Source organism: Antechinus flavipes, chromosome 3 (genome assembly GCF_016432865.1).
Source record: "Antechinus flavipes isolate AdamAnt ecotype Samford, QLD, Australia chromosome 3, AdamAnt_v2, whole genome shotgun sequence".
Classification (NCBI taxonomy): domain Eukaryota; kingdom Metazoa; phylum Chordata; class Mammalia; order Dasyuromorphia; family Dasyuridae; genus Antechinus; species Antechinus flavipes.
Window position 1 is genome coordinate 322,762,172 of NC_067400.1, and position 12,069 is coordinate 322,774,240.

The window sequence follows — 12,069 nt, forward strand, 5'->3', positions numbered from 1 at the left end:
GGATTTCTGGGTCAGTGCGAGAGATGGGCAGGCTGGCCAAGGAAGGGTTAAGGCCGGGTCAGAAGCCGAAGCCAGCCTCGCTGGGTGCGCTTCCCTGCCTTCCCCCGCCGCCCTCGCAGGCCTTCCCGGGCCAGAAACCCCAGCCCACGCAGGGACCCCGCGGCTCCCACTGGGAGCCCGGGCCTCCATTTTCCTCCAGCCCAGCCTTGCGCTGACTTCTCCAGGTGGCCGCTGCCCCCTGCAGGCTCTGGGAGAAAACACCAAGCCAGCGGTCTCCAAAGGGAGAAGGCACCCGGAGCCAGCTTCCCCCCAGGCCTCTGTTCAGGACGGAGAGCAGCGCCCGCGGGGTCTCCGTCCCATCCGCCCCCTGCCGAGGGCTACAGCGCAATTACCCCACAGGTGACCTCGGCAGGTGAGGAAACAGGCAGGATGCGAGCTCCCCTCCCCCAAGGGCCTCCCTTATCTCTGTTCCCATGGAAATTCTCAGGCCTCCGGACAGAGCCCAAAAAGTGCAGCTTTCTCATCGGTGTCCGGCCTCAGCTCCCCACATGCCCCGGGGAAAGGTGGGGATGAGGGGGAAGGGAAAGGGCTCACCTGCGGCTCTGCCCACTTATCGCTCCCCTCCTCCACCCCAAGGTGCATCTCCTGACCCTCCCCAACACTAGCAAACCAGGGACAGACTGCCCCAGTGGGGCCCAAATGGCAGGGAGGGTGCAAGGTTTGGGGCCCAAAGTCCGGGAGGCAGGCAACTGGGGCCAGAACAGAAAGAGCCGAAAGCCCCGGCCTGGCCAGGCCGTCTTTCCCTTTCTGCCAGGAGCATCTTCCCCAGCAGGCAGGAAGCCAACCCCGTACCTTTCCTCCCCACAGCACCTCCCAGGTTATTCCTAAAAGCACCATCATGGGCTCTCGGGGCCCATCCCTGAGCGGGGCTTAAGGCCGCCATTCTCCCTCCCTCCTTCCCCCTCTCACCTTCAGGCCCCAAATCCCACCACCCATCTGGGAAGGAGGCTGCTGCGGCCCACCTGGGGAGGCCGGCTGGCTTCCTCGATGTCCTGTCTGTCCCCTCCCCCTAACCTCGTTCCCAGCTTCCATCCGGCTGCTGGCGACACAGCTTCGGCAGTGCTCATGCTCCCCTCCAGACCAACAGGCCCTCCCCCTGCTCTCAGCTTAGGAAGAGGAAAAAGGCAGAGACCTGAAGGGGGAGGGAGGGATGAGGGCACCCCTCTGGGACAGGGGTTCCTTGGCCTTTCTGCATGCCACAGGCTCCTTTGACAGCTGGGAGAAAACTACAGATCCCGCTAAGAAGAATGTGTTCTTAATACATAAAATAAAGCACCTCTGATTAACAGAGAAAACTAATGATCAGCAAAACATGAAGATGCAACTTTTCCTCTAAGCCAAGTTCACAGACCCCTTGAAACCTGTCCAAGGATCCCCGGTGAAGAACCCTTGCCCTAGGAAGCCTCCCCTCTATCCATTAAGCTCAGGCTCCCCACAGTCAGCCCCTTTCCCCAGGTTCACAAAGAAGCCCCAGTCTGCAAGGGTCTCAGACCTCACCAAACCTTCGGAGGCTAAAGGCTCACTTTGGACTTGGGGACACTAACTGCCATCTGATATGAAGAGAGTCTCCAGTTCTATCTCTGCTCCCTCAAGGGTAAGGTCCTAGAATCTACAAGATCACCTCTTCTTCCCAAGACACATTTGGCACAGTAGTGAGTGACACTCGGCTGGACCTTCTTTCCCACTCCCCATTAGAATTCCGTTCAGAATACCTCGGTTTATCTTACTCACAAGGCTTTCTACTTCCAAGGAGGGTCCCAGGAGATTTTTTCCAAAAGGCCAGTGCTCCCCCAAGCAGAGAAGCAAGGCCCCCATCTTCTATCCTCGAGTGCTATCTGGCTCCCTGAGCTCAGTTCCTCTTCCAGCTTCCTCCCCTTACAAGACAAATGCTTCACCTTCCCTACAGGGAACCCACTGTCCCTGCCTACTTAGGAGCAAATGACTTGACAGAAGAATAGGAATTCATCCCCAAGGCATGGACCTAGTGAAACAGTGTCCACAACCCAGGTTGAAGGAAGGGAGGAGTGGAGAAGGGGGTGGAGATGAAGAGAGAGAAAGAAGGAAAGAGGGAGAGAAGGGGGACAGGGGAAGGGGAGGGGAAATGGGAGAGAGCTCCCACCCCGGCCTACCTAAGGAGGCCCTCTGCCTGGCATAGCTCCAACCTGCATCCCCAGAAGCAGTGGCTCTAGGCTGGCCAACCCCAGGGCTACTACAGCATTCAAGAAATCGTCTTCTAGAGACTCCTCCTCTAAATCCCCCAGGGCCCCAAACCACCATGTACACACACTCTCATTCCCCTGGCATTTAAAGCATCCACTGACTCCTCAGCAGGTATTTAGGGCTGTGATTGGGGATAATGGAGTGACACAAAGGAGCAATGCCCAGTTTACTCTGGAAGTCAGCTCCTTCCTCCCTCCCCCTTCATCCTCATTGCCCAAAGGAAGCTTCAATCCTATACGTGTTCCTAGGAAAACCTCAGAGAAGGCCTTATTGGGGAATGATCAAACTGGGAATCATCTCTCCTTATCTTGGAACCCGAGGCCAAGTGGATGGAGGGAGATGATTTATGGCACACAAGGTGCCCAGTACTCCCAGATTCCAATCCTGACCAGGCCTACAGTTTTGTACCTTTGTACCTCTCATACCACAGCTAAAACAGCTTATAAAGAAATTATTCCAAGGAGAGTTGTAATTCCAAGGAATTACAAGGCATTCCTAACTTTGTCGAAGGAAACTAGGCCTATCTCATTCCTCCTCTGCAGGGGGAAAGTGGTAACTATAACCAATTTGCCAGCCCCCAGCCCCCAGCTCCCACCCCCTACTGTAAGATGTCTTCAGCATCCAAAAGATCTCCGGCAAGAAGTGACAGGAGCTCCCCTCTCCCCTTTCACACCTAGCCCCCTACTTGTTCCACACTCGCTAGAAAAGGAGTGACTTATGACTGGGATCTGGGCCCACCTCCCCACCCCCACACATCCCGAAGCAGCATTCAAGTGACAAATCCACAGAGGAGTAGACTAGCTATGCAATTTCCGGACATGAGGATTTTTCAAAACAACCTACCATAATTTAGGGAATATATGCCAACCTATAAACTGGTCTAATTTCTACCTCCTCACCACTAGGCCTTGAAGAACAACAAAATGTTCCCAAGTCTGGAACAGATCCCTAGTTAAGAGCTAAAAATATTAGGAGAGCCTTTCCTCCTTCTTCACAACATAATTATCTAAACCCATACCTCTGGCACTCACCCTCTCTGTGTTTCAGAATAGTTAGCCTGCAGATGGTGAACACCTGGCTTCTGGATAATCAGGTCCCTCTGATTCTGATTCCTTTTCACTTCAAGTGCCAAGGAGGGGACTCCTCCCAGTTCTCCCTAAGAGCCCTAAATGCTGACATTATAACCCAAAAGACACAGAGATCTGGGGGTGGAGACATGCAAAATGATGAATGGCTGGGGGTGGGGTATTTGAAGAAAAAGTCTCTTCTATGACAAAGCCCCGGGCAGCAAGAGAACTCACAAGTCTTCTGCATCAGATCCTCCCCGCTAAGCTTGATACAGAACCAACATCACCTACCACAAAATTCTGAATCCTCAATTTATACTTCCTTCAGTAACATGATTTGGAGGAAAGTAAGAGGAAGTGGCAGACAGATCATCCAAAGAGACAACATACTATGGCAAGAACAGAACATCAAATCAGGAAATCTATGTCTAAATTTCCTGCCACCACTTGCTAGTGGTGCGACATCGAGCAAGCCTCACCCTTTAAACCTCAAATTTCCTCATCTGTAAAATGAGGGGGTGAGCTAAGATAAGCTTTAAGATCCCTTCCAGCTCTAGAGGCCTAGGGGCCTATGAACTTATACCCATCCAATAAGCCTTCATTACAAAAGTAAATGAACAATTACAGGGAGGCAGAAGATTTATTTACCTTTACACTGAAAGCTGTTGGCATTTTTTCCACTGTTCTAGTTGCAAAGAGTGATTAACCAGGACCAAATCCAGTAGGCCTCAGGGATTCCCTCCCCTCAAACCTTTTTTTTAATCTAAAAGCTGGAGTCTTTCAGGGACAAGGAGATAGGAGGACAGAAGCCCTTTGGGGATGTCAGTGCAATCCTTGATTTTCCTAACTTCAAGTTTAATAACAGCTCCTTGGCTATTACAAATCTCTTATGGTTCCATAATCAATTTGATTCAAGGCCAGTGGTCAAATGCTTTCTCTCAGCCTTCTCCATGGTTACAGGAAGAATGCCCCCTTGCTACCATACCATTGATAAAAAGCCACCAAAGGCTACCAGACTCTGTTGGGATAGATAAGTTAGTGAATGGATAAGGGGCCTCATGAAGGGTTGGTATGGAAGAGGCAAAGATTTGCCCAACTTGTCTCATTCTGGGGAAAAGCTTGAAATGCTACAGAAGGGATTGAGTCAAAGCAAGAGGTTCCCCCCTTCACTCCAAACAGGAAACTGTAGGCAGGAGTCTAAGGGCAGGATTCAATAAGGTGAAGATAGGAGGGAGCTCTCACCTAGGAGACAAAACTCCCAATAGAATTCACAACTGCCATCTACATTTAGAAGATATTTGAAGCTGTTTCACCTACATCCTACAGCTATAGGCTTCTAATAACCCTGTAGACAGTATTCACATTGTTTATATTTGGGGAGGAGGGATATTTCTCAATACCTTAAAAAATTCCTGGAATGAGCCCCTCTGCCCACTCAAAAAACTATTAAGGATACAGCTGAGTAGAATAGAGGGGGGAAAGTTTCTATTTAGAATCAGAATATCTGAATTCAAATTCCATCTGTCACTCTCTAGACTATCTTAGGCTTATTCTCTAAGCCTCAGTTTCTTCAGCAGTAAAATGAGGGTGTTGGATTAAAAATCCCATCCAATTCTGAATATACAATATTAGTAAGTCCCTTAACCACGTTGACAAGACCTGTGGAGATACTCAGAATGAAGACCTTTCCTTCCCCCAGAAAATCAAGGGTGGGTGCTAGGGAGGAGACAAAACTTCTAAGAATACTGGAGACCAGTACCTTGGACAGCTAGGGTGTGACAGTGCCCAATATGCTGGACCCAGAATCAGAAAGACCCATCCTCCTAAGCTCAAATCCAACCTCAGACACCTACTAGCTGGCTGACCATGGGCCAGTTACTTCCCCCTGTATGCCTCAGTTTCCCCATTTGTAAAATGATCCGGAGAAGGAATTGGCAAACCGCTGCAAGAAAACCCCAAATGGGGTCACAGAGAGCTAGAAAAAACTGAAACAGCTAAACAACTAAGAGCCCGGACACCCTGCAACTGCCCACACTTCTCATGGGCTCAGAAGGGGCTTAGGGACAGAACACAAATGTATAATGTGCCACTCCCAGACATAAATCTACAAGTTACCATTTACTAGGGTGGAAGGGTTACTTCTGAATGAATGCCCCAAATCCTGCCTCCCCTCCCCAAGCTGGCTCCAGCAGAGATGGGCTCTCATGGGCTCTCCTCTCTCCTCCCAGCTAGAAGGCCTCACTCAAGAGGCCCATTGTTGAGGCCAGAGTCCTCAGAGTGGAGTGGGGGAAGAGAGGGACTGTCAAGGAAGAGGACGGGGGAAGGGTTGTAAGCTTAGGGATCTAGCAGAGATACCAGGCTCCTCCTCCAAAGTCCAGGCGTCTCTCAGGACTGCAAGTCCAGATGCACATCCCTCTTTTGGGCAGGTCCCAAGGGGCTGGGGACTCTCAGGATGGTACTGTCTGGGTCCCAGCAGGGAAGACATCCCTGGGGTTTGAGGCCAGGAGAGAGGGTGGGACTCCCAATGAAAAAAGGTATCACCCAAGCGAAGCTATGAAGGACTCCAAGAGACAGCCATGAGGTGGAAGAGAATTCCAGGCATGGAGGGTGGGCTTATTGGAGGGCAGAGAGGGGAGGACTCAGCTAGGAACTCAGTTTGGTTGGAACATAGCAGTGGGAACTAATTCTGTAAGAAGTAGAGCCACAGGATTGCCATGTCTTAAATGCCTAGTTGAGGGGTTTGTATATTCCTGAAAAGGTATTTCCACATTTAAGTTAAAATTCTTTCCATTATGCTTGGTTTTCTTCTTCAGCCCTCCACATAATAGCTAATAGCTGGCAATAAAGAGTAGCTGAAAGCTTTGCAAAGCACTCTACCAATTTATCTTATTTGGCCCTCTCAACTCTGTGAGGTAGATGCCATTATCTTCAATTTACAGATAATAATAATATGAATAATATTAACTGAACTTTATTTAGTATTTATTATGTGCTAGGTACCATAGTAAGTACTTTACAATGATTATCTCATCTGATGCTCATATCCTTGTGAGGTAGATACCATTATCCTCATTTTACAGATAAGAAAACTGAGGCAGACAGAGGAGAAGGGCCTTCTCCAGAATCATGCAGCTAGTGCCTGAGGCTGGATCTGAACTCAGATCTTCCTAATTTCAGATTCAACTAATAAAGGCTGGGAATTCTAAAGAGGAAGAAGGGATCAATTTCTTGGTAACAATCTATGATCTTTTTTCCTGCAAGGAACCCATATGAGGAGCAGCAGATGTGAGATGGAAAAATGCACTACATTACAAAACCTAAGACTGTTAAAACTCAGAGATCCCTCTCTCACACCCACAGTTTAGAAACAAGAAAACTGAGGCCCAGAAAGCACAGACCAAGGTCACCCAAATGACCCTCTGCCCACAGCTGAGCCCCTGGGATTGTAGCATGGTAACCTAAGTGGGGTTATCAGAGTGAATGGGAAAAAGGACTCAGCATCATAAGGGCAGCCAGAGTTTTCAGATCCCTCAACTTCTGCAAATGAAGAATGGAAAACAACAGAGTATAGTTTAAAAAAAGAAAGAAAAACAGTCCTGATCTTGGCGTCAGAGAGCATAGTCCAGGATCTTAAATTTAGCTAAACTTTGCACCCCACCTAACATAATACTCTTCCTATGTCTGATGATTACTAAATGTTCTACTGACATTTATGAATGAAGTGCAGGAACCATGCTAAGCACTTTACAACACTCCTGGGAGGTAAATGCTAATATCAAGCCCACTTTACAGTTGAAGAAACTGAGGCAGACAGAAGTTTAAGCGAGATGCCCAGGTATATACAGCTAATAAGGAGCTGAGGTCTCAGCTCAGGTCTTGAACTCAGGTCTTTCTGACTCTGAGTCTACTGTTCTCTCTACTGCACCACCTAGCTGCCAACAGTGACCTGGTCTTGGATTTAGAAAATCTAAGACTAGGTTTGAACAGCAGCTTACAAGTCCTCTGAAACTCAGTGTTTTCCTCAATGAATGGATATCAATATTTGTATTGTATAACCTACTTCTCAAAGGCTTCAGTGAAGAAAGCACGTTATAAACCATAAACACAATATTACTGCACTAACTAGAGATAAATTTTTTTTTGGATAAAAATATTCTTCCAGAGTTCCTTTTTTGGTCTCTTCTAATTTAAAAATTAACTGATATCCAACTTAGAAATAAATGTTGTATGACTACCTATGTATAACCTATGTCAAATTGCTTGTCTTCTCAATAAGGGGGGGGGAAGGTAGGGAGAGAATTTGGGATTCAATTTTTTAAATGAATGTTGAAAAATGTTTTTATGTGTAGAGAAAAAATAAAATACTAAATTTCAAAAATGAATAAATGTAGAAGCCTAGAGAACACGAATGCATTTTAAAGAAAATGATGATAAAAATGAATTGTAGGTGGTTCTATTGTAGATGGCTCAATGTTATTATTTATATTTAGTCACCTTTAACATATATCTATCACCAAAAGCTAACAACCCAACAAGGAAAAGAATATTAACTAGCTTTAACATATACTTCAACTATTCAGTTTCTTTCTTTTTCTCCCCAGTGGTAAATTAAAGGATCACAACGAATAACAGAGAAAATTGGAAATCTTGTCAGGGCGGAGAATGCAGAGGACCAAACAGCAGTAGTGCATAAAGATCATATATAGCTCTCTCAAAATTACAATCAATCATCTCTCACATGACTCCTTCTCTCCTCTGGAATAAAAGATGAACACTTAGTTGTCAGAGTGGATAATATCAGGATTTAAAATCCCAAAGACCAGAGTTCAAATAACCTCCCTTAGCCTCAGTTACCTCTTCTATACAAAGGGGATAATAACAGTACCCACTTCACTAGATTGGTGGGAGGACAAAACAAGACAATAAATATAAAGCAACTTTAAAGCAACATATAAATGCTATCTATTTACATATTATTACAATCTGATCAGCATTTAAAGGCCTTCACAACCTTGCCCCTTCCATGTCCTTATTATATATAACATTGACCTTTGTATTCCCTACAGGACACTCTGGTCCCCCCATGCCTAGAACACTTCTCTCTCCCTCAGCTTCCTTCAGGACTCAGCTCAAAATATATCTTCTGGGGGAGAGTGAGTCCCAAGTTCTCTTTCCCTAACCCCTTTCCATCTCCAGTGCCTACCTCCCATTTATATTATGTGTGTGTGTATTTATGTTGCATACTACTTTATTTTCCCCTATTAAAACATGAACTTCTTAGGGGCCATATTTACCCCCCACACTTTTTACATCCCTAGCACTCAGCATGACTGGCACAAAGTAAATGCTTCATAAATGCTCGTTGACTGACATCCCTCAGATGGCATTTAAAATCCCAGCCTACACACTCCCACTCATAGTATCAGGCCTACCCCTTCAAGATTTTTAAGTTCCAAACCCTACACTCATGGCTGAATCCTTCCATCCTTCTTCCATCTTCCTACTACTCTCTGCTATGAAATCTGTCCAGTCCAGCAACTTGTTGGGGAGGAAGGGGACAAACCAAACATACAGAGAAAGAGAGACAGACAGACAGATATATGAGAGAAAGACAGAGAGACCCAGAAACAGAGACTGTGGGTGTGTGTCTGTGTGTGTCTGTAATGTTTCTTTTTCCTACTCCAACTCTGCAGTTTTACAGATCGGAAACAGAAACTAAATTGTAAGAGACTGGTATTTGAACACCTATTACACACACTCACCCTTATAGTAACACAGAGGATGGCACAGAGCAGATTCAGGGAGGGCTGTGTTTAGGAACTCTGGGCTCAGAATTAACAAAATGCTACTGGCTTACCATTCAAACTCCCCTTCCCTAGGAGTCCCCCACAGCCACAAGCATCCCCCTCAGCCAACAAGGAGGACACAGGAGCCATGCAGGGTCACTCACTGGAGCCAGGTTTCTGGGGTGTGGGTTCTAAAGGAGTGAAACGTCATCACTGTAGAATTACGGTTCTCCAACCGTGGCCTGGCAGGCGTGGGATGGGAAGCAGACAGACGGGTTTGGGTTTGGAGCAGGCTAACCGGCTCAGGCACAGCTGCCTGCTAAGGAGGCTGCCCCTCAGTCTTACAGGGGAAGAAATAACGAGGTGCTCCTTCAGACAGCTCATTCCTCTCCCTCTAGGGATCAAGTCCCCAAGTTAATGTCCCATTCTTGGCTTGTAGCTTCATTTATAGTAATACTATAGGAAAAGAGGGGTTCTAACAGTCATAATAAGAGACATGGCTAAAAATCTTTCCGGAGACTAAAAAGATTAGACAGGACAACAATATATCCTCTCACTAGAGAGAAACAGGGACTCCACTCCCCAACCACTGAAGGTGGAAAGCAAGAACACTGATGTTTCTGATTTTCCTTCCATGGCTATTCTACGATCAGCTCATGAAAAGGAGTGCTGCAGTAACAGTCACCTTGGAAGGAAACTGAGGCAGAACCCCCCAGAAGGAAGTGCTAGAACTCAAAAATCTAAGTTTCTCAGGTCCTTTTCTCCCACCACACATCTTTGGAGGGTAGAGATCAGCTCCAAGTTCTGGGTGTGGCTGCAAAAGGAGACACTCGAATGCCAGAATTGTTGCCTGATTGCCTCCTCCCCGAGATGGAACAGAGCCAAAGAGAGATAAAAGCTGAAGTGGCACAAGCCTCACACGTTGACAGGGAACTACAGTCTTGATACTGGCTCCAGATCTACAGCTCATCCTAGCGCATATTTAGACTCTAGTAAGGACTCCCCTGAAGGCAGAGGTGAGGGCTCCTGGAAGCCACACATAAGAATTAGAAGATTTCAAGAAGATAGCAATGGGTCTTGGAAACTAGAAGACCTGAATTCAAATTCAAAATTCCATACCCTTTAGATATATGACCCTTCCTTGGATCAACAGGTCTCAATTAACTCAAATGTAAGAACTAGGATAATTAATAAGCACTGATTAAGTGCTTCCCATGTTCCAAGTATGGGACAAAAACATTTGCATTAACTACAACTCCTACACAGGATTGTGAGTAAAATGTTTTGTAAACCTTGCAAAACAAGAAAAATGTGAACTATTCAATTATTGTAACTCTGGGCCTTATCTGCAGTTTCACCTAGACACAGATATGATCCTCACCATCCATACCTTCCACCTACTTTTCATTCTTTTCTCCAAGGGCCAATAATAACTAGGTTCTCATCACAGGGAGGTGGGTGGTAGGTGGAGGGCAGATGCTACACGTGGCAAAGTTACAGAGTAAGTCTTCTGCTTTCTGAACAAATCACATTTGGACATAACTGCTCTTTACTCTCTCCCTTAGTGCAGTGTTCAGTCCAGCACTGATCTCACAGGGTTCGGAAGGTGCTAGATGGTTGCTGGTCCAAAACTACTTCACCCTACCTACCATAAAGAGAGAAATTTACTTTGCAAACCTGAAAACACTAGATAAATGGGAGATATGTTACTGAAGTTCTTTCAACCCATGCTGACTTGGCCTTGCTTTCCATTACTTTTTTTGTGAATATGCTCTACAACTAGCATCAAAGGATTTCAAATTCTGTGGACTGGATACAAACTGACACTATCAACATTCTCCCATAAACGAATACTCTATACAAGATCCCTTGACAGGGGAAGCGAGGAGGAGGAAGGTTATTACTCTCCAGTCCTTTCACCCAATCTGAAACATTTTTTCCTGGAGGAAAGTGAATTGCATTCCTATGAAAAATACACAACAGAGGTCTGGGTGATTATCTCTTAGCTTTGTGGATTATACACAGGGTCTTTCTGCATCAGCTTCCCCAAATCTGTTGTATAAATGGTCCAAGATTCATCAGGCAGTTAGTGGGTATTCTTAACTCCCTTCCCCCCTTAACTATTAGTAGAAGATAACAAGAGGAACCAAATAAAAAACATCAGAATCAGAGTTAAGGCCCTTGACCTTACATGACCACAAGCATCTTCCCCTGGGCTCCAAGAATCCCCATCAACAAAGGGATGCAGAGTCCAATTCAGAACTGAGATCTAAGTAATGCCCTTACCTGCAGCCTTCTGCCTCCGCCGGACCCTGAAGGATGTGGAGAGGATGTGGGGAGCAATGTCCCCAAACCACACTAGCTTCCAGGCTCCCCAAGCAGTGAGAGAAGAGGGTCAGACAGGATACCCTCTGCTTCTGGGCTCCAGCGTCCAAACTCTCCCTCCAATCCCTTTCTGCTTCCTGCCCCCTCCACTACATTCTCCACACCCCGAAAGCTGGCTCACCACCTCCTTCTCCTTCTCCGTCTCCTTATCCTATGTCCCTCCAGAGTGGCCTCTGAGCCCTGGGGAAGGCCCTGTCCCTTCCTCTCGAAATAAGTTTCCTGGATAGAGGATCTCACCTCTCCTTCCTGCACCCCTGGCCTCCAATTTGCCTCTTGCACCCCGAGTCGACCTTCTCCTTCAGGTCCTTCGGGCCCTACTAGTCGGGCTCCCCCAAGCAGTTCTAAACCTCTCCAGATATGCTGGGTCACTTCCTCCCTTCGGTGCTTGCCAGCGCTTCCCCTAAACCGCTCAGGTGGCCTTCCCCCAAACTGCCCTACCTGTTTGCTCCTCCCCTGCTCCCTAACTGTCCCCTCAAACCAGCCCACTGGCTCCTCGGGGCTCCCTCTGAGCCACTCTCCCCGCTCGCTGGAGCTGCCCCCAATCTCCTGCT

General features: G+C 47.0%; 1 protein-coding gene across 5 annotated transcripts in view; it reads right to left on the bottom strand.

The window, feature by feature from the left end:
- TNK2 (tyrosine kinase non receptor 2) overlaps positions 1 to 11,592 on the bottom strand; it is a 41,583-nt gene extending 29,991 nt beyond the window's left edge. For 4 of the 5 annotated variants that reach the window (XM_051985515.1, XM_051985516.1, XM_051985514.1 and 1 more), the window contains exon 1: positions 970 to 987. The gene's annotated coding sequence lies outside the window, so the exon portion shown is untranslated. Of the gene's footprint in view, positions 1 to 969; positions 988 to 11,419 lie in introns of those variants that run through there. The other variant, XM_051985518.1, reaches the window with a different exon arrangement.
- Between the last annotated feature and the right edge of the window lie 477 nt (positions 11,593 to 12,069).